Consider the following 22,873-nt stretch of genomic DNA (forward strand, 5'->3'; position numbering starts at 1 on the left):
TAACATTATATCACTTCATACAAAGTGTAAGAACCTTACAACAGTATACTTCCATTTTCTTCTTCCCAGTCTTTGTGCTTTATTTGTCATGCATTTTACTTCTGCATATGTAATAAACTCCATAATACATTGTTACTGTTTTGTTTTAATGAGTTATTTTAAAGAGATTTTAAAAATAAGAGAAAATGTCTTATTTATTCACATATATATTTTATCTTTCTCAGTGTTCTTCTTGCCTTTGTGTCAATGCATATTTGTATCCAGTACATTTTCCTTCTTCCTGAAGGATTTCTTTCAACATTTATTTTTTATAGTGCAGGTCAGCTGGTGATGAATTCTTTTGGCTTTCATATATCTGAAATGTCTTTATTTTCCTTTTATGAAATATTTTTAGGCTGGGTATAGAATTCTCAGTTGACAGGTTTTTCTTCTTTCAGTACTTTAAAGATGTTTTACTGTCTCATTATGGGTTGCATTTTCCTGCTTCTTTGCATGTTTGTTGATTTTTTGATTGTATGATAGGTATTGTGAATTTTACCTTGTTAAGCACTGAGTATTTTTGTAGTCCTATAAATATTCTTGAGGTTTTTTTATTTTATTTTTTTCTGAGATGTGGTTAATTTAAATTAAAATAGTTTGCTCCCTTCAAGGCTTGCTATTCAGCTTTGTTAGGTGGGACCAGAATAGCTTTTAGTCTAGGGCTAATTCAGTTTCAATACTGAGCCAATACATTTTGAATACCCTACCCCATGCCTGGTTAATTAAAGTTTTCTTTCTGACTCCTGGGCACAGGATCTATTTGTGGCTCTGAGTGCTTTCTTGGGATGGTTCCCTGTGCTACTTTTAGGTGATTTTTTTCCTTCAGGAGTTTTCTCGCATGTGCTGGCCATTACTTGGATGAAGACTCAAGGGGAGCCTTCTTCATATCCCTGAGTTCTCTCTGTGCAGCTCCCCGTCTCCTGTGCTCTGCTCAGTGAACTCTTTGCACTCCCAGCTGTCTCGCCTCAACAACTCATTAGATCATTGTGCTCACCTGAGCCCTGGAAACTCTCTCAAGGCAGTAGACTGAGGCAATCATAGGACATACCTCGTTTATATACTCTCAGTTATCACTTTCCTATGCTACCTCATGTTCAATGTCTGTCAAACATTGTTTGATTTATTAATTATTTTAGGCCAGAGGGTAAATCTGGTTGCTATTACTCCACCTTGGCCAAAGTCAGAAGTTGTCACTTGGCTAATTCTTAGTCATCATTTTAGCTTCAGATTAAATCTTTCTCTCTTAGATAGGATGCCCCTATTCTCATAACATTTTATTACTTTCCTTCAGAATTCTTGCACGATTTTAAAGATTATATTCATTTGTGGGTCTGTTTGTTCAAGATCTATCTCCTCTCCTCAATAATAAGCCCTGAGCAGGGACTATATCAGGTCCACCTTTGTACCCTTACTGCCTAACACAATGAGTTCAAAATATTTGTTAAACATAGTAGAGTTCCATATATTTGTTAAACAAATGAATTCCCTGTAGGGCAGGGAATATTTACTACTGGGTGTCACATTTGTGTCAAGTGTATTCTTATTTGTATTTCTCTTGAAATTATTTTGTTGGAATATTGCTGCAATGATAATTATATTGGGAATACCAGTCAGTTACCTCAAAGCAACATTTACTTTATTTGACAATTGTTGGCATGACACATTGTTTTTCCAATAGGCTAAATTCCAGCCTGTTTACATTTCTGTCATAACAGTTGTATGTCTGTGTGTGCCTGTGTGTGTACGTGTGTTGTGGTAAGTAACTCATTGGACTGACTTGACATTATCAACCCAATCCCCTCATCTTCATCACAGAAATACCCACTAATATGAGTAGAGTTTGTAGAGTTCCATATTTTTCTATGTTATTATATGTAAAATTTGGCTTTATATATTACAGGACTGTGTTGCTAGAACACAAATTTGTACATCTTATAACTTGTATATTTGTTCTGTTATAAATATGATATAGCCCGCTTTGTCCTTTTTAACACCTTTTTTTTCCTTTAATTCTATCTTTACTCAGTATTGCTACAGGAATCTTTTATATGAAGGGGGAGTTTGTCTGATGTTTCTTTTTTTGATCTCTTCATTTTCAACCTTTCTGTGCCATTAGTTTCTCTTACCCATTTAATAGGTAAGTTTAATTCTTTTCATATCATTGTGATTTCTTGTTTTTGCTATCTAATTTTTTTTTAATTTCTCTGCTTTATTAGTTATAGGATGCTGTATGTCTAATTACCCCCAAACTTAGTGTCTTAGAAAAACAATAATTTTTATTATTTTTCATAATTTCTATGGGATAGGAATTCCCTATCCCACAAGAGAGATACTGTTTGACTCTTAACTGGAAGACTCACAGCCTGAAGACTGGAATAATTTGAAATTTCATTCACTCGTATGTCTGGTAGTTGATGATAGCATTGGCTGGAAATCTAGCTTGGGCTATTTGCCCAAGTATCTTCACAGCCAGGTTCAGAGGAAGGGAACACATACTCCATCTCTCAGTGGAGTTGTATCAACAACACATTTTAAGAAGAGTATGTGGGATGGTATAAATAATGGTGTGACCACCTTTGGAAAATACAATCTGCTACATCTGGTGCATATTTTTACTTTTTTCAATTTTTCCTGTATTTTGTTGAATTTGCTTTATTCTATTCACACCCCCGCCCTCCACTGCCCACTGGCTTCAAAGTTATGCATTTTAATTTTAGCCTACCAGTGATCACTTAAAATTTTAATATATGTCTGCAAACTTATATTTTGCTAACAAAATTTAGAGTTAATCTGTATCTAGTTCTATCAAGCAGGGCAAAAAAGTAGCACACTTTTGTTTCACTCTGCCTGCCTGCAATCTGCTAAAAAAATACACTGTAATTGACTGACATATTAGTTTATGCTTGTTATTAAAATCAATTTTTAAAGTAATCAGCAAATTTTATTTCCTAAATTCCTTTTACTCACTGAAAGGCAATAGAGTAAAATGCTTAATCTCACTGAAATATCAGGAAGTGTGGTTATTAGAATCTTGGCTCCATCATTTACTAGCGGTGTGCCTTTGGACAAATTACTTAACTTGTCTGAGCCTTAGCTATTTTGACTTTAAAATGGAAGAAGGTTTAAAAAGTATTATCTACCTAATAGGTAGAAAAAAATAAATGAGATGATATACATAAAGCACTTAGCATAATACCTGGCATTTAGTAAACTTAAAATATTGTTTAAAATATTAACAATGGTATCTAAATATTTTAATATTAAATTCCTGTATTCTCTTTTATTCTTAATGTTTTCTACTGCTAGAGAAATTATCCATACCTTCCTTTTTTTCCGAAATCATTCTTGCCTTTTTCCCTAGGAAATACATGTCAAGGACATTAGGAATTTGGCTTAGGGCATGCCTAAATTTGAGTTTGGGGGCATTAGCATTCCTAAATATCAAATCACACTTTGATTATTCCTATGCTAGTTAAATGAGGCTATTCTCAATGGAAGTAGAAAGGAGTATTTTTTTTCATCACATAAGATTGGTTCTGATATTGATAATTTTAACTAGTAGCCATAATATATCCCTGGTACAAGATTAGAGCATCTTGAAAAGCATTTAGTCATATATCCTAAAGGAAACGACATATGTAGGGGAAGGGAGTAGTCTCTGAATTGGTGGTGGTTGATCCCTATCACTTGGCAATTTCTCAGGGAAGAAAACAGTACCAAGATGGCCTGCCTGTAGAAGTTCTCCCTTTTGGTTGGCTGATGCCATGGAGCTCTCCCAGCCATTTAGAAATATGGTTGTTTAAACTGACAAGTTAAATCTAGAGGGTATATATTTAATCTCAGTTGAGGATGGATGTGGGGGAAGGAAACAAAGAGCATATGCCACCGTACAACCTAACCCTGTGTCTCTGGAGGAAGGAATTGTATTTGTCCAATACATGTTAGACTTTTCAAACTACCTGGGAGCCATTATATTATATATATAATGAAGCAATAATATATTAAAAATATTATATATTATAAAGAAATATTCATGGCCCTATTTGTTCTATGCCCATGTGAAAAAACATCACAAAATTTTTATGAAGACAGAAAATAAAAGCAAAGAAACCTTAGAACTTTGACATAACTCTATGAATGATGACATCCATCCCTTCCCTGTTGAGGTTTTGCTCTTCTGCTGGAATAAATTTGCATATTCATATAGACATTCAGATTTGTATGGCACAATACATCATTTATGAATTGCATTCAGCAGTGAGTAACAGATTTCTAAAATAATGACTTGAAAAATTAGGGATTTTTTTTTCCAGCATAAGGTAGGTTTGGAAGCAGGTACCCTTTGTTGTTACAGTGGCTCCTCTAGGTCATTGGAATACAGGCTCTTACATCTCGCCTCAGTCTCAAGAAGGGGTGTGATTCATTCTTGGTTTCAGATTGCAATCCAAGCAGAAAGGAGGTGTAGGGCAGAGGGAAAAAGACATCTACTGAGGCTTTTGCTCATTTATTGAGAATTCTTCCCAAAAGTCTCCTGAACAAGATGCACTTGCATCTTACTGGCCAGAATTGTGTCACCTGCATGGAAGTCTGGGAAATGTAGTTTCATTTTTATCTGGACTCATTATGGCTCCCAACAATATTTGGGTTCAATTAGTCAGAAGAGAGAATGGATATTGGGTAGACAACCAGCAGCCTCCATCATGCTTGGGTCAATTAAATATATATATATATATTCTTCAATATTTCTGTATCTTGGCCATGGTTAATTTGGATTTCTTTTTTAGCAATTGTGATTATCTGAAAATGATACAAATATCAATAAAAGGTTCCCTTTTTTCTCCCTAGAATTTTTTTTTTCTATCAATGATTTTCCAAAAAAGATTTGGTTCTTTTCTTTCTATTTTAATCTCTTAATCTTTCCTCTCTTTGGTGTCTCTAACGATCATCCAAACCCTCACTGAGTTAAGAACTGTTGGTTAAAGTTGGGTAGCTATCACCAGAGGTTTGGCTTTAGAAGAATCAGAAAAGCTATAAGATTCAGTGACAATTTAGGATAGTAGATAACAGCACATGTGCCTGGTAATGGTGGAAGTAGGGAGATAAGAGTTTGGGAGGACGTGGCAGTAACTGGGCTTGGTGGTAGAAATTGTAGTCCAGATATGCTAATGCCAATACACATCAGGATTCACTATTATGTCTTTGGAAATAAATGTGGAAGTTACCGTATAGACAACCCTTACATTTGAGTACTTAATTCTCAGAGATTTTCCGGTTCTGCAAAATGACTTTTGGAACAAGTCAAATTGTCACCTTTAGCTAGTGACTCCAGCCTAATTGGTTGTGGTGGGGATAGAAGTTTTCACCCTATTGGGAATTCTACTGTGGATTTGGAAGGGTTTAGAGGCATCCTGTAAAGACTGTATGGGTCATCTGGAAGAGTCGTTAATCCCTTGAGGCATGTGGGAAGAGAGGAGAATACCACACAAAGCTCTTATATTAAAACACCTTTCTCAGCACAGACCTTATTGTTTGTGGTACTTCTATTTTGAATAACTTTTTGGAGCAAAAAATATTTAACATCATAGTGACTGAACATATATGCTCTTGATTCAGCTGCCCAGGTGTGAAATATAAGTCTAAAAACCTATTAGCCATGTCTCTAACGGCAAGTTGTTTAACTTTTCTCTGCCTCAATTTTCCATAAAATGGAATTAACAATATCTGCTAATTCATAGGGCTGGTGTGAGGATTAAGCAAGGTTACATAGGTAGAACTTAGAACAGTGTGCAGCACATCCCAGGCACTCAATAAATATTAGCAAATATTCTTAACATGTTAGAAACTGGGAGTAGGGACGTGAGAAGATAAGTTCAGAGCATGTGGAATAAATCCTCATATATGTAATGTTCTCCTGTTCATTTCTCATATGTTGTTAAGGAGAGCTGGGTGTACTCCTTAACGAGGTGGCCTAATGTAATTGAAAAGAACACTGTTCAAGGTTTTCACAGGTCTGAATATAGGCTTGTGGCAGTCACTTCAGCTTTTTAAGCCTCAGTTTCCTCTTCTGCCTAACAAGAATATTAATCCTTGTTTTTCCTACCTCACAGAGTTGTCATAAGATGGAATGCTTTATAAATTATAAAGTGTTTTAGCTGTCTCACATCCTTTTTGGGGAGCAGCTGTGTATAAATAATAAATGAAAGCACTATGCAAATATAAGGAATTATTACTGTTGTATATTCTGGATGTGCCATTATGATATATGCATCTACTTAATGTGGTGTAGGAAGGCACCTAGTTCTAAAATCTCTCTCTCAGTGTGTGTGTGTGTGTGTGTGTGTCCGGGAGAATGAAATGTACCTATATTAAAAAATGTAAGGCCTTATGACAAATGATTGTCTCCTGGAAGGAAAAGGAAAAGAAGCCTCTCACTCTTATGTTGCCCTCAAAACCAAACAATCTGACAGTCAGATTCCACAAGAATGCCCAGATAGAGCTGGATGAAAGCGTGGAAGCCATTTATCAATCAGTCTTGAGCAACTGACCAAGTGACCAGGTGAATGTGTGGATTGCTTGCAAGAGCAGTTCTCTGAACACAGAACGGTCTTGGGAAAATCTTTTTGCATTTGTGTGTAATTATCAGTTACATTGTAATGCTCTTCTCAGGTTAACTAGAGACAACCTTGTCCCGAGGCATCAACCTTGACTGTTTTTGGGACTATGATCTAGTCTCCAGAAGGTTTGCTTTTGAGGGGTAAAGAGACATTTTTATATCTTATTTGACTTGGTTTGATGAAAGATGATCCTGTGAGGTCTCCATTATTTTGGTAATGAAGCCGATATTCTTAGACATGATTTAGAAGGCCTGTCCTCTTTTGGCTCTTGCTTACATCTCCAGGTTCATCTCTCCCTGCTCAGTATTAGAAATTTGTACTGTAGTCACCTTGATCAATTTTCAATTCCTTCACTAATCAGGTTCTCACCCCCTTTGCGCATGCAATTCCCTCGGCCTGTAACACATGCGCCTTAACTCGTCTCATGGCTAATGTCTGCTCATCTGTTAGATCATAGACAAGATTTCATTCTCCTCCTGCACATGTCCTCTGTCCCAGGAATGGATCATGGTCCCTCCTGTGTGGTCTCTTGAGTGGCTACAGGGTAGGTGTCTACCATTTAGGTAATGATTTCTTGTTTACTTGTTTGTTGCTTTCTATTAGACTATAAACAATTTGAAAGCAGGTTATTGGGCAAACTGAATTCCAGTTTTAACTGTGCTTTGGTGTGTGTATTCTTGATCAAGGTCACCTCCTTAAGCTTATTTTCATCATCTATAACATTATTAGATTAATATGTGCTCCTTTAATCTTTTTTCCCCTGCAATTTTATTGAGATATATTTACATACCATAAAATCATACACAGTGTACAATCAGTTATTCACAGTATCATCATATAGTTGTGCTTTCATTACCACTATCAGTCCTTGAACACATTCATTACTCCAAAAAAAAAAACCCACATCAGAATAAAATGAAAATTAAAATGAAAAAGAACACCCAAAACATCCCATACCTCTCATCCCCTCCTGCTCCTTTAATCTTGAAGATACCATGAGGATAAAAATAGATCATAAATGTAAAAACAAATTGAAAGCAAAAACAAAACACATGTAAAAATTTATTTACAAACTTGCTTTGGAAATATGGCGTTTGCAATTATTTATGACTTTTACAATATAAAAATTATACATTGGTGTTCTATCTCAGGAGACGATCAAACAAAAAGACTGGGGAACTGGGTTTCTATTGAAATAGAAGAGATTATAGGTTTTTCACTGGTCTGGATATTGGGCTGAGCTCACAGGAACTCTGAGTTGCTTCCATGGTAAACTTAATCATGTAAACATAATAAACACATAAATAAACATAATAAATGTAGTGGACACTAAGTTAATTTGTCTATTTATGGGGAATCACTGTAAGTAGTGATTCAGAAATGGTTTTGTTGTCGTGAGTAGGTATGGCAATGAAATCTGGTTCTTGAAAATGTATTGTTTAAGCTTGAAGGGGCCCCCAAATAACATCTTACACCTCTGTCCAAGTTCTGAATCAGTTGAGAATTAAGCGTAAGGTAGATGGGAGACAAAAATGTCAACTTTATTACTGATAAAACAATAATGGATAATTTGGTTCATTACTACAGGAATGTGGGCTTCTTAATACTGAGCTCCAGAATTAGAGTTTCTACCCAGTTGCAGATAGTGCTGGATCATTTAAGCTAAGAGGAGCAAAGCTTTATACACATTCTCTTTGGTACAGCTGATAGCTATGAAACAGCAAGAGGTAGAAGATGAATTATATATGTCCGGGTACTTCTTCCAAACTCACCAATCAAATTAAGTGGCTATGCCTTTTCTAGGGAAGAGTGAGTTAGAACTTGGGATGAGGCTAGGAATTCTGTGCTATTGGAGCTCCCTCCTTGTTTCCCTATGGGAGTGGGAAAGAAATGTTTCCTACTTAACCTGAATCTATCCAGTGCATTTTTCCTCCTAGGGAGCAGATGGTCTAACTTTTGCCATTCCCCCAAAAAATGGTGGATTCTCCAGCCTTGGCTGAGTGCTTGGTTTACTAGGGAGCTACCTTGTAATGATATCACATCTCTCAGAACTCAAGACTCTGTGAAAGGAAAAGAAACCTGATACAATTGGAGTAAAAAAGCCTCTTACTGATGCCCCTGAGCTGACCTTTCTAAGATAGAAAACTAAGCACATAATAGAAATTGTTAAATCCATCTGATGATTGCACTATGTGCTGACTTTGTGCCAGGAATATCATATACCTCACGATAACTCAGCAAGGGAGTTGGGCATTACTCCCATTTTTTGATATGGGAACCAAAGCTCAGAGAGGTTAAGTAACTTGCTCAAAATCATATAGATGGTAAGCTGGATTCTATGTCAGGATTGTCTACATCTAAAAGCTCATTCAATTTCTTTGTTATTGTGAAAATGAAAGGAAATGAAGTGAGAAAATGGAGAATGGAGAAATAAGTTTCTTTTAAAAATGTTCTCTGAGCCTCAATTGACAGTTGTAAGGGTAGTGTGATTCTATATCAAAGCCAGATAGACTTACTGTTTGCTTCTTGATTCCTGTTTTGCTTCCCTGGAAGTGTGTTGGTTTTCCCATCAGCCTATGTGATATGAATAACAGTCAGGGTATTTGGATGAAGATGGGGGTAAGATAGAGTGGAAAAGCATTGGCAGCCAAGAGAATTGTTGCATAGCTGCAATTACACTACATTGGCTGCTCAAATTTTATTAAATGAAATGTACCTTTTAGAAAGGACTGGAAAGAAGTCCAACACGGTATGAGATGACTTGCAAAATTTGTTTCTGTATTCTGAGCTTTCAGCAAGATGGATTTGAGCAACTGCAAAGTATGCAAAGTAGTATTCATGGTACGTTTATTAAGGGATAAAATATTCCTTTGCTGTTCACTCTAGGGTCCCCATATATCGTGATCTAAATGGTACCTTCTTTTCCATGATACTGGATATGCCCAGTTTAAAGGAAAACCCTCTTGTGTCATTACTTAAATAACCTGTGCTTCAATTTTTTTTTTTTTTTAGGTTGAATGCTTGACTGTTCCTTAGCAACAGAAGCATAAGAGTAGCACCCTAGTGAAATGGAAAAAAATGGGGAATTTGAAGTCAGATCTGGATTTGAATCATGGTTTTATTACTTATTGGCTGAGTAATTTTGAAAGGCTCAGTTTCCTTGTTTGTGAAGTGGGAATTCTAATATTTACTGTTGGCCAAATTTCTGGAGGGTTAAGTCAGATTTAAGCACAGAGTACAAATCTTTGTCGAGTGCCATCTCTGTGAGGACTTTGAAGAATATCATTTAACATTAACAGAAGTCAGCCAGAGGTTGGCTTCATACACTACAGTTAAACTTTCAGGATGACTTTATTCAGGATTTCTCATGCCCATCTCATTCTACCTGAGAGGTGAGAAAGATTTCTAAAACAGGCCAAAGGTAAAATGGATTTTAAGGAGAACCAGGATCCATAAATATGTAATTTACTTCACCATCTATAATGGTTATTGCCGTCTTTTAGTGCCACTGTCACCTCCCCAAAGGAGACGAGCAAAAAGGAATTCCAGGGAAATAAACCCTAATAATTCTTAGCTAGAAATTTGACCAAGTCCCTACATAATCCCCACCCTTTTGAATATGAATGTGAAGATGAACAGATAGAAGACATCAAGACCCCTTATGCCTTTGTGACACAAGACCCAGAATCAAAGTAGCCTTAGCTATCTCTTATGTCTTTTTCTTATCTAGGACTTCATTTGGTTCCTGCTTGGTCATCTAAGAAAAGGAGTTGGGGTTTCTTTTCTGTATCGAATTACCCCAAGTGCGAGGGGGAAACATTCTAGAGGGAGAAACATTTTAAGAGGGAAAAGAATGCCACAGAAGAAAGGGGCTAAGATGAGGAGACATCTGAGAAAGGAAGAGAACAGCTCTTGATTTCATGTCCAATTATACCTATATTCCTTCCATCCCCTACCCAGTGACCCCACTGTGTTCCAGAATATAATTTGTTCTTTGCCAAGACAATTTTGGTGTTTCTTCCCCTTAGGAGTGGAGTAAAATGGAGAAGATAGAGATGATAGTTGAGGGAGAAAGCTATGATCATCCCCTGCAGTTAGACTATATAGCTAGAACCCAAGCACTCAGGATTCCGAGACTTATATAATGCTGACAAAACATAAAGGGTTTAATGGAATCTTAGTTCTTTCCTTTATTAGCCTATGATACTTTATAGAGATATAGATGCTCTGAATTGGTGACTGCCCTGCCCATTCTCCACTTACCTAGAAAAGGTTTTCCCAAGGTGTAGGATATACCTGTGATATGGGAAAATTTTAGGTGGTACAGGGACAACTACTTTAATCATGGTAGTTATTTTAATGTGTTAGAAAAAAATTTAACTGCAACATCTATCCATAGATTTCATTGATGTTATTTCTTAGCATGAAGCCAAAGTACGTACATAAATACAAAAAAGGAGTCCATTAAAATATTAAATAAATAATAATACTATTGATATGCAGAAATATGTCAGAAATCAGAAGATAGGATATGTTCAAAATTTGCCCAAGAACGATGTAATCGGTTTGTTCTGTCGCTTGTAGTATTGGGGAAGGGAATCTTATTTTGTAACTTTTTGCTCTATTTAGAAAGAAGAGAATATATCTAGGAAGTGGTAACTTCTCAGTGACAGCAAGCAGCATTGGCAAAGGCAAGCCCATTATTCAATTTCCTTCAGCAGTCGATTATAGGCATGCACAAAGGCAGTGAACATGGATATTGGGAGACAGGTATGAAAAGCCTGGCAGATATAAAGTTGACATGATTTCACACCTGTTTTATCCCGTAGAATTCTTCATAGGAAGAACATTGTCTTGGTCTGAAAGAACATTTTGAAAAGTGCTTGATGTCAGTGTTAAGCCATTCTTCTTACCCATCTTTTCCACCCTTCATCTTTAATGTTACATGTGCCTGCTGGAACCAAGGTTAAATAGGGGTAGGTCAGTTATTCCTCTGCATGAGATATAGGAGAGGACTTTTTTGTTTTGCTCTGAAAAGGGAGGTGGACCTGGCAAGGGCAAGAAGATGGATTAAGTTGAGGGTAGGTTTAGGAGGTAGTAAAAACCACTTATTTGGGGATTCCCTCTAGTATCTGTCAAAGTGGTAGGCACTGTTTGGTATATAAATCCTTTGTTTTTAAGTTTCTTATGATATATTGGGCAAATTTTAACATGCTTAGGTGTGTGCATATGTGTGTGTGGTTTTTTTGTTGTTGTGGAAACCAAAGACTAGCGAGTTTCATGTCAGAGTCACAATGGTGGAGGACAAAGGCATACTCTTAAGCGACCGAGACAGATGTGAAGAAAAAAGGCCCTGTAAACTTGCAGAAATATCAAGGAGGTTTGGATTCCTCCTGGATATGGGATTGTAGCTTAGAAACCATTATATCTAGATTTCAAGAAGTGGTATGGACTTGGCTAATATCTGGATTGTATCAACAAACATTCCTCAAGTACCTAAAAAAATTGAGACCCTGTGTTAACCACTGTGGAGTGATACAGTAATGAGAATGTCAGGGTTGCAGTCAGTTGTCCTTTGGCGTGGCTGGGTTGGACACTTCCTCTTCTGCTTCCACGGGTGGGTGCTTGACCCAGGGCTGGACAACTAGCATATAGCATCACCTTGGGCACAGTGATTGGTTCAAAGAAGTGACCCAGATCAGTTCAATGAGACTCAACCTTTGGACTTTTGTTGGAAAAGAGAAACTCTTTCTGCTCTTTTTCTAACTTTAAGTATATTAATCATATTAAAGCAACTTGGAACTACACTGTGAAGAGAGTCTATCTAAGAAAGAAGCCAGCAGAGAAAAGCATAGCCTGGGAAGGAAGATGACACAGAGAGGGGAAAAAGAAAGACTTACTCCTAATGAAATAATTCTACTCCTGAATCCAAACACGGATGAAGACATAATTTCTCTGGATTTCTTCGGGTAATATGTCCATAAATTCCTTTTATTGCATAAGTCAGTGTGAGATGGTCTTTGCCACTTAGAATCCAGAGTCCCGCCTATTATAGGTATGGATGAAGGCAATGGAGATGGATGTGAGAAAAATGGTAGCAAAGGCTGGCATGGTTTCATAGCTGAGTTGAAGTGGAGCTTTGGAGAGAAAGAATAGATTATGGCATTGGCGTTTTATACTAAGCAGTGAAATAATCATAACAAAGATAGTTTCCCATTGTGCTGATTTTCTTTCCTTGTCCCTCCAGATATAGTCTCCTACTTTTCCCACCTTGCTTTGTCCCAGAAGCCTGACATGTGTGGATAACATATATGGGCTTCTCTGTCTCCTGGATGCTGTTAGGGCATGGTCAATGGGGGGAAACCAGGACATGGTTCCCTGACTGTGAAGTCATGTAGGACTGGCTGCATCTGTTAAAAGAAGGTCAGCATGCTTCTCAATTTAAAGAGCGAGTGAGAAAAAAAAGGTAGCCTGATCTCCATAACTGCAGCATTCTGGGATCTTTGGGTAATCGTTGCCACCTTGCATCATTTTGGGCTTTGGGTAATTAAACGGTGATGCTTCTACTAGCCTCAGGTCTCTGCATTTTCCCTTGTGGAGCCTCTACTCCCACCCATGCTTTTGTAATTAGTTCCTTGTTAAATCAACCCCCCCGGAATTATCCTAATTTGAGTGTACCATCTGTTTCTGCCTGGAATCTCAAACAGATACACTTACCCTTGATAATTAATTCATAAAAGGACATGTTTATGCTGAAGCAGCTTCCTCACTAGTACAGAGTGCTTTACAGTTTTCAAAATACTCTTATTTTCAGTATTCTCACAACAACCCCATGAGGTAGGCAGGTCAGGAGATGTTATCCCCATTTTGTAAGGGAAACCCAGACTTGAACAACGAAAGTCCAGGGTCACAGAACCGATGGTTACTCTTGGATCTATGCCTTCTGATTGATGAAAACTGCTGTGTTTATTTTATCATACCTTGATTTATCTGCAATGAATTAATTTGATTAAAGCCATTGCATTTTACTCTTTTCCTTTTATCATTAAACCAACACCTAAGTTTTATAGGAATAAACATAAACAAATGTAGTTCTCCATTAGATAGATGCAAGAGACATGTGATAATACCTAGAGGAAGAAGGAGAAAAAAATGTGTAAGTGGGCAAATAATGTAGCTAGATTCTGCATAGGAAGAGTCACCTGAGATAGATTGCAAAAATGAGGGGCAAAAATGATTATAGATATGTTTGTACATCTTAAAACAACAAACAGTTCAAAATGATTTATGTAGTTGGGATAGGCTAAAATCTCACTAGTATAATAGCTGAGTCATTTGTCTTAGCAAGTATCTTGCTATTGGCAATCAATAATGCAGCTGAGATGACTGATGGCTTTGTCTTCTTGTGGTCCTGCAGCTGGTCTAAATTATTTATTTGACACATTGCCTCTTGGCAGATGTAAAGAAGCCAATGATAATATGTTTGCATTGGTTGGATGTACATCTGAGAGGGGAAAATGTGTGTTTTTTTTCCCGGCCCTCATCTTTGGACACATTGTATAGCCAGGGATATGCTCTGTAGAATTGCCATGTCTTCGGTTACATGTATTGGAATGAATGAGATTGTGAGGTTTTGAAAGTGCTATTCCTAGTTGTCCTAAATGGAATAAACTTCAATATTTCAGCAGCATGTTTCATTGGTAGACATTTGACTTCTTCTCAGCCACGATGAATATACATGGGCCCAGGGCCCAGGGCTCTATATACTATACTCTATTGTGATTTATCTATTAGGACATCTTTCTCTCCCAATGGACAGGGAGGTCCTTGAGGACAGGAACCATGTCTTATTTATCTTTGTAATCCCAGTGACTGGCACAGAGTATGACACTCAGTAGTCACTCAATAAATGTTTGTTAACGAATGAAAGATAGGAATGAACAAATCAGGCAAATAATTTACAGCTTTTGCCTTAGGTTTAGAAGTTATTAACCTTGCTCAATAAGGTGCTGTATTGCAGACAGGCTTTGGAGAGAGATGCTGCTTTGCAAAGAGTCAGATCTTTTTCTGAATCTAGTGACAATAGACAAGTCATTTAACCACTTTGAACATCAGTTTTCTTTATGGGGGAAACAAAACTTTCTTCATAGTGTTACAATGGGATTCAAATGTGATAAGAAACTCGAAAAATTTATAAATTCCGAATGACTATATAAATAACTAAGAAATTCAGGTGAAGGCAGAGATTTGCTGGTAAATTGAATCTAACAGTAAGAAGAAGAAGGAGGAGGAGGAAGAGGACGAGGAGGAGGAGGAGGAGGAGGAGGAGAAGAAGAAGAAAGAATGTTCTGATTTGTTGTGTTTGTTAATTTCTGTAGTATAAATACTCCCACCGTGGTTGATTTCAAACTATCAAAGATTTGAAAACCAGCTCCCAAAATTCCTGAATATTTAACTACCTGCTTTTGTAAGCCAGCTTCTGGAGACCACTGGATGAGAGGGTGGGGTTGGGTTAGGTAACATATGTGATTGCCCCTAGTATTGGGTTGCATATGGAAGAGGGTTCTATATTTTGAGAGGGGAAAGATCATAGGAAATTTCTGACAGGGATACATTGAGACTCCAGATTTGTGTTAAATTGAGCAGTGAGGGACTATTAACAGTGATTATTTCAGTGATGGAGAGGTATCCATAAATTCTCGCACCCTTCACTGAGAATGTTCTGGACACCAAATGATACGTTCAACAAATATTTATTCATCTTGGGTGGGCAGAGGGCTACTGCTGGAAAGGTACTAACATATTCATTAGGTGATTTGTGATTTGAGTTATAGATTCACATTGGCTGTTTTAGGAGGATTAAGGGAAAGACATTTTGGACCTGACCAGGAGATACCAGAATCTGGGATGGCTCTACAGATCTCTTTTTCTCTTGGCTTTCATGATCTCTCTTTCTCTCATGGAGTCTTTGTTTCTCTCTCCTGGTCTGCTCAATATTTTTTTCACACTCTCGATGGGCTGTGTATTATATGTCACATTTCTGCCTGATGGGCTTAACCAATTACCATAATGCATAGGAATATATCAAAAGTATAGTGTGTTTAAGTTAATGTGCAAGTCAAAAAGTAGTTCTCAGCTTTGAAAGTGCATTAGAATCACATGCAGAGTTAGTTAAAATCAGATTCTGGTGTCTCACCTAGAAACACCCTAATTCAATATCCTAAGGAGGAGCCTAGGAATATAAGCAGCTTGATAATGCTGATAAAGGTGGCTGGAATAAGATATCTGGAAAAACTCTGTCAGTTTTCCGAGTATCTTACCTTTCATGTTTGGCCTTTGTCTTCTAGATCAGTGGTTCTCAACCTTGGCTGCACATTGGAAACACTTGGGGAGATTTGAAAAAAAAAAAAAATGCTGGTGCCTGGTGCCTAAAACATCCTGATTCAATTGATCTGGAGTGTGGTCTGGGCTTTGGAATGTTTGGAAAAAAACTTCTCAGGTGACACTAATGTTCATTCCAATTGGAGAATCGTGGTGCTATAGGAGCCTCCTGAGCAGGTGAGCTGTGTAAGAGTGAGATGGTCAATTTTATATTTGAATTATTCTGACAACTTTGTGGAAAAGGGAGTTGAGAGCATCGACACTCGCAGTCTCCATCAGCAATGACTGGGCTGGAGCTTTTGAACAGAAAGTAGGACACCTGGTCTTAAGGTTTCAAAGATGGAGCACAGGTTCCCGGGGAATACAAGGACTGGAGTGTGGTCATGGGATTGGGTGGCTGAATTAGAAAGCAAGTGAAGGTCACTGGAAGTTAAGAAGTCAGTGAACAGAGAAGCTGGGCATAGATGAAGTGACAAGGAGGGATAGAAGGGATATGGTCATATATGTAAGAACCTCAAAGAAAGAATTTTTTTAAAATACAAAGATGGAGATATAATGATCTGGAGGTGGGATAGCATGGAACAAGAAATATTCTATTCCCATCTACTAACCCTAAGAAGCAGAGCAGGCGAGAGTGTATATGAGAGAGAAAGGAAAAGAAGAGAAGAAAGGAAAAGTTGGGAGAGGGCTAGAGGGCTAAGAGTTTATTCAGGAGAGAAAAAGATATTAGTTGACAGGAGATGGAGAGAATATTCTGGGATAGATACATTTTCTAACTATGGAAAGAGAGTTTTAGAGAACTCACCAGGAAAGTCAGTAAGGAGATTGAGTTTGGGATTGAGGGTGTAGGGAGTCGGTAGTCATATGGACTTTTCACATAACTTCCAGTTCCTTCTCCTGCAGGGCACAGGGCATGACTGCACGTTCTGCCCCCGGTGCATCAATTACCAGTGACACTTCAAGTCCTGATGTCCCCATTAGCTTGGGGTCCTGCACCAGGGCCCCACTGCTGACCCATGATAGCCATGAAGCAGGAACAGGGACTAAACCTTTTGTTTTTTAAGCTACAGAAATTTTGGATTTGTTTGTTATCTTTGCCTAACATAGAGTGTTCTGACTGATAGAGAAATTAGTACCTAGAAATGGTGCTACCATAAAAAAAAGATAAATATTTTATATTTGCTTAGGGGCCAAGTGGGGAATAACAAGGAACTGCTTCAGAGGCTGGAAAAGTGCCAATGCATGTTTACGCTACACTGAAATGTTTGGTTAAGTGGTCACATGAGATGAATTGGGAGGCAGACACATGTACCAATGAATGTGTAGCTCTAGGGGAAAAGATAAGGAAACTAAGCATTAGTGTCATGTGTTGGTTGCAGATGGCTGTATTTGGGGGAAAATGGCTGTTTTGCAACAAGAAATGACAGGAAGTAAAACATAAAAAGAAAGAAAAAAGAAAGGGGCTTCATGGTTGGAACAGTCAACTATTTCCCACCTCCAAAAAGGAAAATATATAATTGAGAAAACTTTCCAACAGAAAAGAGCAAGAAAAAACAAAAACAATAACAAAAAAGAACGCAAACAAACAAAACAACAATGAAAAACTTGGCATTGAGGCAATCATCAAATTAAGGGCGTAACCATCACAACCATTGTAGAAATGTCAACTAGATTGGGTTACCTCAAAGTAAAGGTCCAACCAAGTTTGTGCTGCCCAGTAAGGGGGTACAGCGTGATACATGGCTCTCTTGTGGATAGGGTGACCAATGTCCCAGTTTGCTAGAACTTTCAGTGTTAATCTTGGAAAAGTCCAAGGCAAACAAAGAAGGGTTAGTCACCCTGCTTGTGAACTCCATAATGGGCATGTTTCCTCAATGAGGAGTAAACCTTCGTGATTTTAAGCCATGGAACATTTTGGGATTGTTTCTGCCACAGGGTAACCTAGCCCATTTTGATTAATACAGGTGGAGGAGACTCACAGAATAGAGAGGAGTCGATGTAGGAAGCTGACTAGAGGCACTTCTAATTTGACTCCAGCTGAAGTATGAGGTAGTGAGGCTGATGGGATTAGCTAACTTCAGTATTTTAAACAGTACTCTGGATCAAATTGCTGTAAACTGACAAAGGAAGCCTGTGAAGGGAGAGGGCACATTTACTTTGTCAATTTTCGGTTTATCAACTGAGCTCCTTTAGGACCCTTAAAATGATTCAATTTACCCCTCAAATTCACATGCAAAATTTTGGGTGCACATCTATTGCATGGTGTATGGTATTCTTTCCCTGTGAATTGTATTTTGGTCTCTGCATAGTATACGGGCAGGTAGGAGTTTCTGGACCTCTTTGGACTGATCACAGCAAGACATTAGTTGTGGCATAGCTTTCCTCCCTTAGGAGGCTAATGAATTATAGTGACTGAATGAGAATGAGATCTGGGACTATTTTATTTTTATTTACTTTTCCCGTTCAAATGAAATGAATATGCATTGTACTGGGAAAGCAGACAGGGCTATTACCAGTGCAGCTGAGAACAATTAGTTCTTATTTGCTTAACACCGTTTTTTAATGTGCAATTGTAAAACTTTTCACAAGGTATTTTAAATGTAATCAATTTTTCATTGCTGTTCCTAATAACTCAAAGAGTCTGACATTTGCAATCAAGCCAACTCTGGTCGATACCCATTTTCTCTTAGTTAAATAGGAATTTAACTCAGTGACACAAGTGGCGGCTTCTGGAAATGATTCTGTGTATTTATCTTTTTGTGAGGGCTGGCCGCAGATTTATGACTTCTCAGGAGACTGTCAAGTATCACAGCACCATCTGAGCTTATTGCAAAGCTGGGGTCAGCCCCATTGGAGCTGTGATGTGGCTCTGCCACTTTCTAGAAGTGTGCACTTAAGCAAATTGCTTCTGTGAATCTCAGATTCCTTACTTCTAAAATGAGGAAGAAAGTATTTTCTGCTCACTGAGTTGTGTGAGGCTTAAATAAAATAACGTGTGTATTAATCAGGATGTATCACTCACTATCAGCTGCAAGTGAAAAAATCCAACCCAAACTACCAAAAACTACAGGGAGTTTTGGGACCCAGGTAAGAAGCACATGCGTGGTTGGGCTGGCTTCAGGCATAGCTGGATCTATGGGCACAAATGACATCAGAGCCTTCTCTGCTGCTTGTATCTCAGTATGTTTGTCTCATTCTGTCCTTTCCAGAGGTGAAGCTGGGTTCTAAATCAGTGGCAAGGAAGTTGAGGACACGAAGAAGAAAGAGGCCTTCAGGTTTAGTTTTATGAGAACAAGCACAGGAAAATGCTAACTTTAACTTTGTTTTCTATAGCTGTCATGGTCTTACCTTCACACTGCTTCCTGTAACATCTTTTCATCATAGAGTAAACCAGAGACTGGCAAAATACAGCTACCCAGTGGTCCAAATTTAACCCACAAACCTGTGTTACTAAATAAACTTTTATTGGTACGCAGCCACACCCAGTCGTTTATGTAGTGTCCATAGCTGCTTTCATGCTACAGTGGCAGAGTTGAGTAGTTGGAACAAAGGCCATATAAACTATGAAGTCTAAAATATATCCTATTGGCGCTTTACAGAAAAACTTTGCTGGCCATTTTTCAAAGTGGGGTGCTTGTTTACCAAGTAAAGACAAGGCAGACCATCCACAAGGAGTGTGGAAAAATATATTATAACTTGAAATTTTTCTCATTTTCTTTTTCAAATATTTAGAGTAAGTTTTTCTAATATTTACTGTATAACTCAACAGTGGTAAGCATATGTAACTAAATATATATACCCATGTTTACATGCATATATATATAGAGAGAGAGAGAACTCAAAATTTCATACTGCTCTGTGTGCATGTTGAAACAAATTTAGAGACCACTGGACTGAACAACTATAATGTTCATATATTACCTTAAAATTATGTAGGGGTATCACTTTTGGAGAATGGGCCTCTATCCCACTCCCCTTCCCAATCCTGCTGACTATATGTGTCTGTTTCTGGTGTAGACCTGCGTCTTTCATCCTTGCACGATGTGGGTAGTGTACTCAATCTAAATGTTCATTTAAAGATCATAGTAAAATAAACAAAATGAATCCAGCAGAAGGAAGAGTAAGGGAGGCAGCTTGGGCCTCTGATTATTGAAGCCAGGCATATTGTAGAAGTGACAAAAGAATAAACAATTGGTCTATCTTATTTCTGAATTTTAAAAGAGAATGGTATTTCCATTCATCATTTATTCTGCCTGAGATTTGAACAAATACAGGATTTCTGGCAGCAATTATTGATTTTTCAATATTTATAGAAAATGACACATGTTCTGCCAAATGTGATATTTAGGAAATGAGGTGAGTTCTATAAATCTAGAGGATTGGCAATTGTGCTACCAGGACAATTTGTAAAATATGTTAAGGCTGATTAATAAGAAATAGAAATGTCAATGGGTAGTTAAAGTGAAACAATAAAGGGGCTGTTGGGAGATAGCAGGAACACCATAGGCTTGATTCTGCAAGGATGGGCTTAGTGCATGGAAGTTCGCATCCACCTTTTATGCTCCTGGGAAGATTTGATTATGGGACCAGGAGGCCATTACAGGATGGGCAGTGGGTATGTGAAAGGAGGGGGAGTAAACATATGGCTTTCTTTCTGTCAATCTGGCCCTCTTTTTCTATAGGATTTGCTGCTTGGATCTGTTCGATTTCGCCTTCACTTAACATGTGAGGGAGAGGGAGAGAGAGGAAGAGAGGGAGGGGGAGAGGGAGGGGAGAGGGAGGGGGAGAGGGAGGGGGAGAGGAAGGGGGAGAGGTTAAATCACTGTTAGGGATGAGGGCTGCTTGGGAAATGTGGATCCATTTGCAGAAGGAGTTGGGAGGAAGGATGGAGACCCTAAATCTTCATTCTAAGATGAGTAATTACTGGAACCTCTTGGAATGGGCCAGGGTAGCTCTGACCAAATCCCTAGGGCAGTGTTGTCCCTAAGTCTTCTGTTTTAAAATCACCATGAGAGAGAAAAAAGATGGGAGAACCGCACGTGCGCAAGTCCCCTGAATCTGTGGAAAGGGGAAGGGGAAGAATGAGTCTGTGTCTTTGAGGAAATGGATACCCCAGGCCTTTCCCTATTTCTGCCCACTTCCTCTGTCAAATTTGGCCCTGAGGAAGTAGAGAAGCTTTTTCAAGAGTTGTGATATTGGAAACTCAGGCCAGTTTTGGTGTGGATCAGAGTTGACTATCACAAGTGAGAACAATTTTATCCTCATCCCTTGAAGAACATCTGCATTCTTGGCAGGGGGTGTGTGGGTAGCAGGAAGCTCAGCAGGAAGTCTGGCTTCAGATGAGGATGGCAGCCCAGGGTGCTAGCTGATGACGCTTTCCCAAGCAACCAATTCCCTATAGTTGTAATGGAGCATTCTAGTCACCAGGGGGAGCCACTGAGCCATGGCTCCTGCATGGAGGTAAAAGATAATAAAACTGGCCTTTTTGACATGGGGGAGTGGGGTTCTAGCTGCAGGGGAGAGGAGCGCTGCATGGGGAAAGACTAGATTTCTCATTTGTCTAAGTAAGTGGGGATATGAGTTGAAATAATACTTAGAAGCCATTGTCCTCACCCCATTTTTAAAGTGGGGTGGTCCAATTACACCTTCATTAAGCCCTTGCTATGTGCTACATACTACTGTGGACTTTGAGGATGTAGAGGTGAATTAAACATGTTATATATATGATGGTAAACTTAAGTGTGCAATGAGAACAGGTTAAGATGAGCCCAGGACCATGGGGGCATGGCCGGAAAAGGCTGCCTGGAATAGAAATGCTGGGACTGATTCACAGCAGGAGGTGAGGGGAGTAGGGTTGTGTGTAGGCAGAAAGCCTACCTGTGAGAAAGAGAGAAAGAGCAGAGGTAGAATGAGCTTGTCACCTGGGGAACCACAAACCGCTTAGTATGGCTGGGGAGAGGCGCTCAGTGGGAGAGTAGCACCCAACTTGAATGCTTGCAAGTTAGAAAAGTTGTAGATCATCAGATGAAAGGCTTTGAACACTAAGCAGAGAAGTTTGGGTTTTAGACAAAATACTGTGAAGAAGGACCGTTAAAGGTAAAGGGCTTTATAAAAGGAAAATGGCATGGCATTTTTATTTCAGAAAACGAATTTTATTATGTTAAGCCAAATTGAAGGTGGGCACTTCTATAGGCAAGGTAAGCATTTGGGTGAGAATTGTAATAATCAGGACTGGTTATCAAGCCTTCGTGCACATGCTCTGTAAAACTCATCATGTGGTCTGGAATTTCGGTGAATTGTTGCTTGCCTCTGCAGATGAAATCCTGTGTGGCAATCTCAGACTACATAATTGAGATAATTCAGATGTGAAATTCAGTAGTCTATTCTCTCAGATGTCTTTAACTTCTTGGCTTAGTCAGCCTTAACCACTATCCTCTCCTCTCACCCAGTCATGTCTGCTTTTGTCCCTTCACAGTGTTATCCTGCATACGGATCACTCACTGTGTGTGTTGATTGGGTCCCAGGGATTACATATTTGCAGTTAAACAGTGTTCTTTTGTTCAACAGTACAACTCGATGTTTCTCTTCATGTTGGATGAGGCTGTATTTGGAAGTATAATGCAGTGCTCCATTTATTTCTGATCAGTTTGTGAAAAACTATTTGCTATAGATCAGTCTAGGGGAATTTCAGTGTAGATTAAAACATGCTAAAGGCTCTGAGAAATCCTGCAGGAAAGAATCTGATTTGATTTTTTAATTCAGGATTTCTGAAACTCATTGGATCAAAGAAACTCTTATGTAAGTGTGGTATCCATTAAAACTGCAGAGCTGGCATTCAG

Source organism: Choloepus didactylus, chromosome 6, assembly GCF_015220235.1.
Source record: "Choloepus didactylus isolate mChoDid1 chromosome 6, mChoDid1.pri, whole genome shotgun sequence".
Classification (NCBI taxonomy): Eukaryota; Metazoa; Chordata; class Mammalia; order Pilosa; family Megalonychidae; genus Choloepus; species Choloepus didactylus.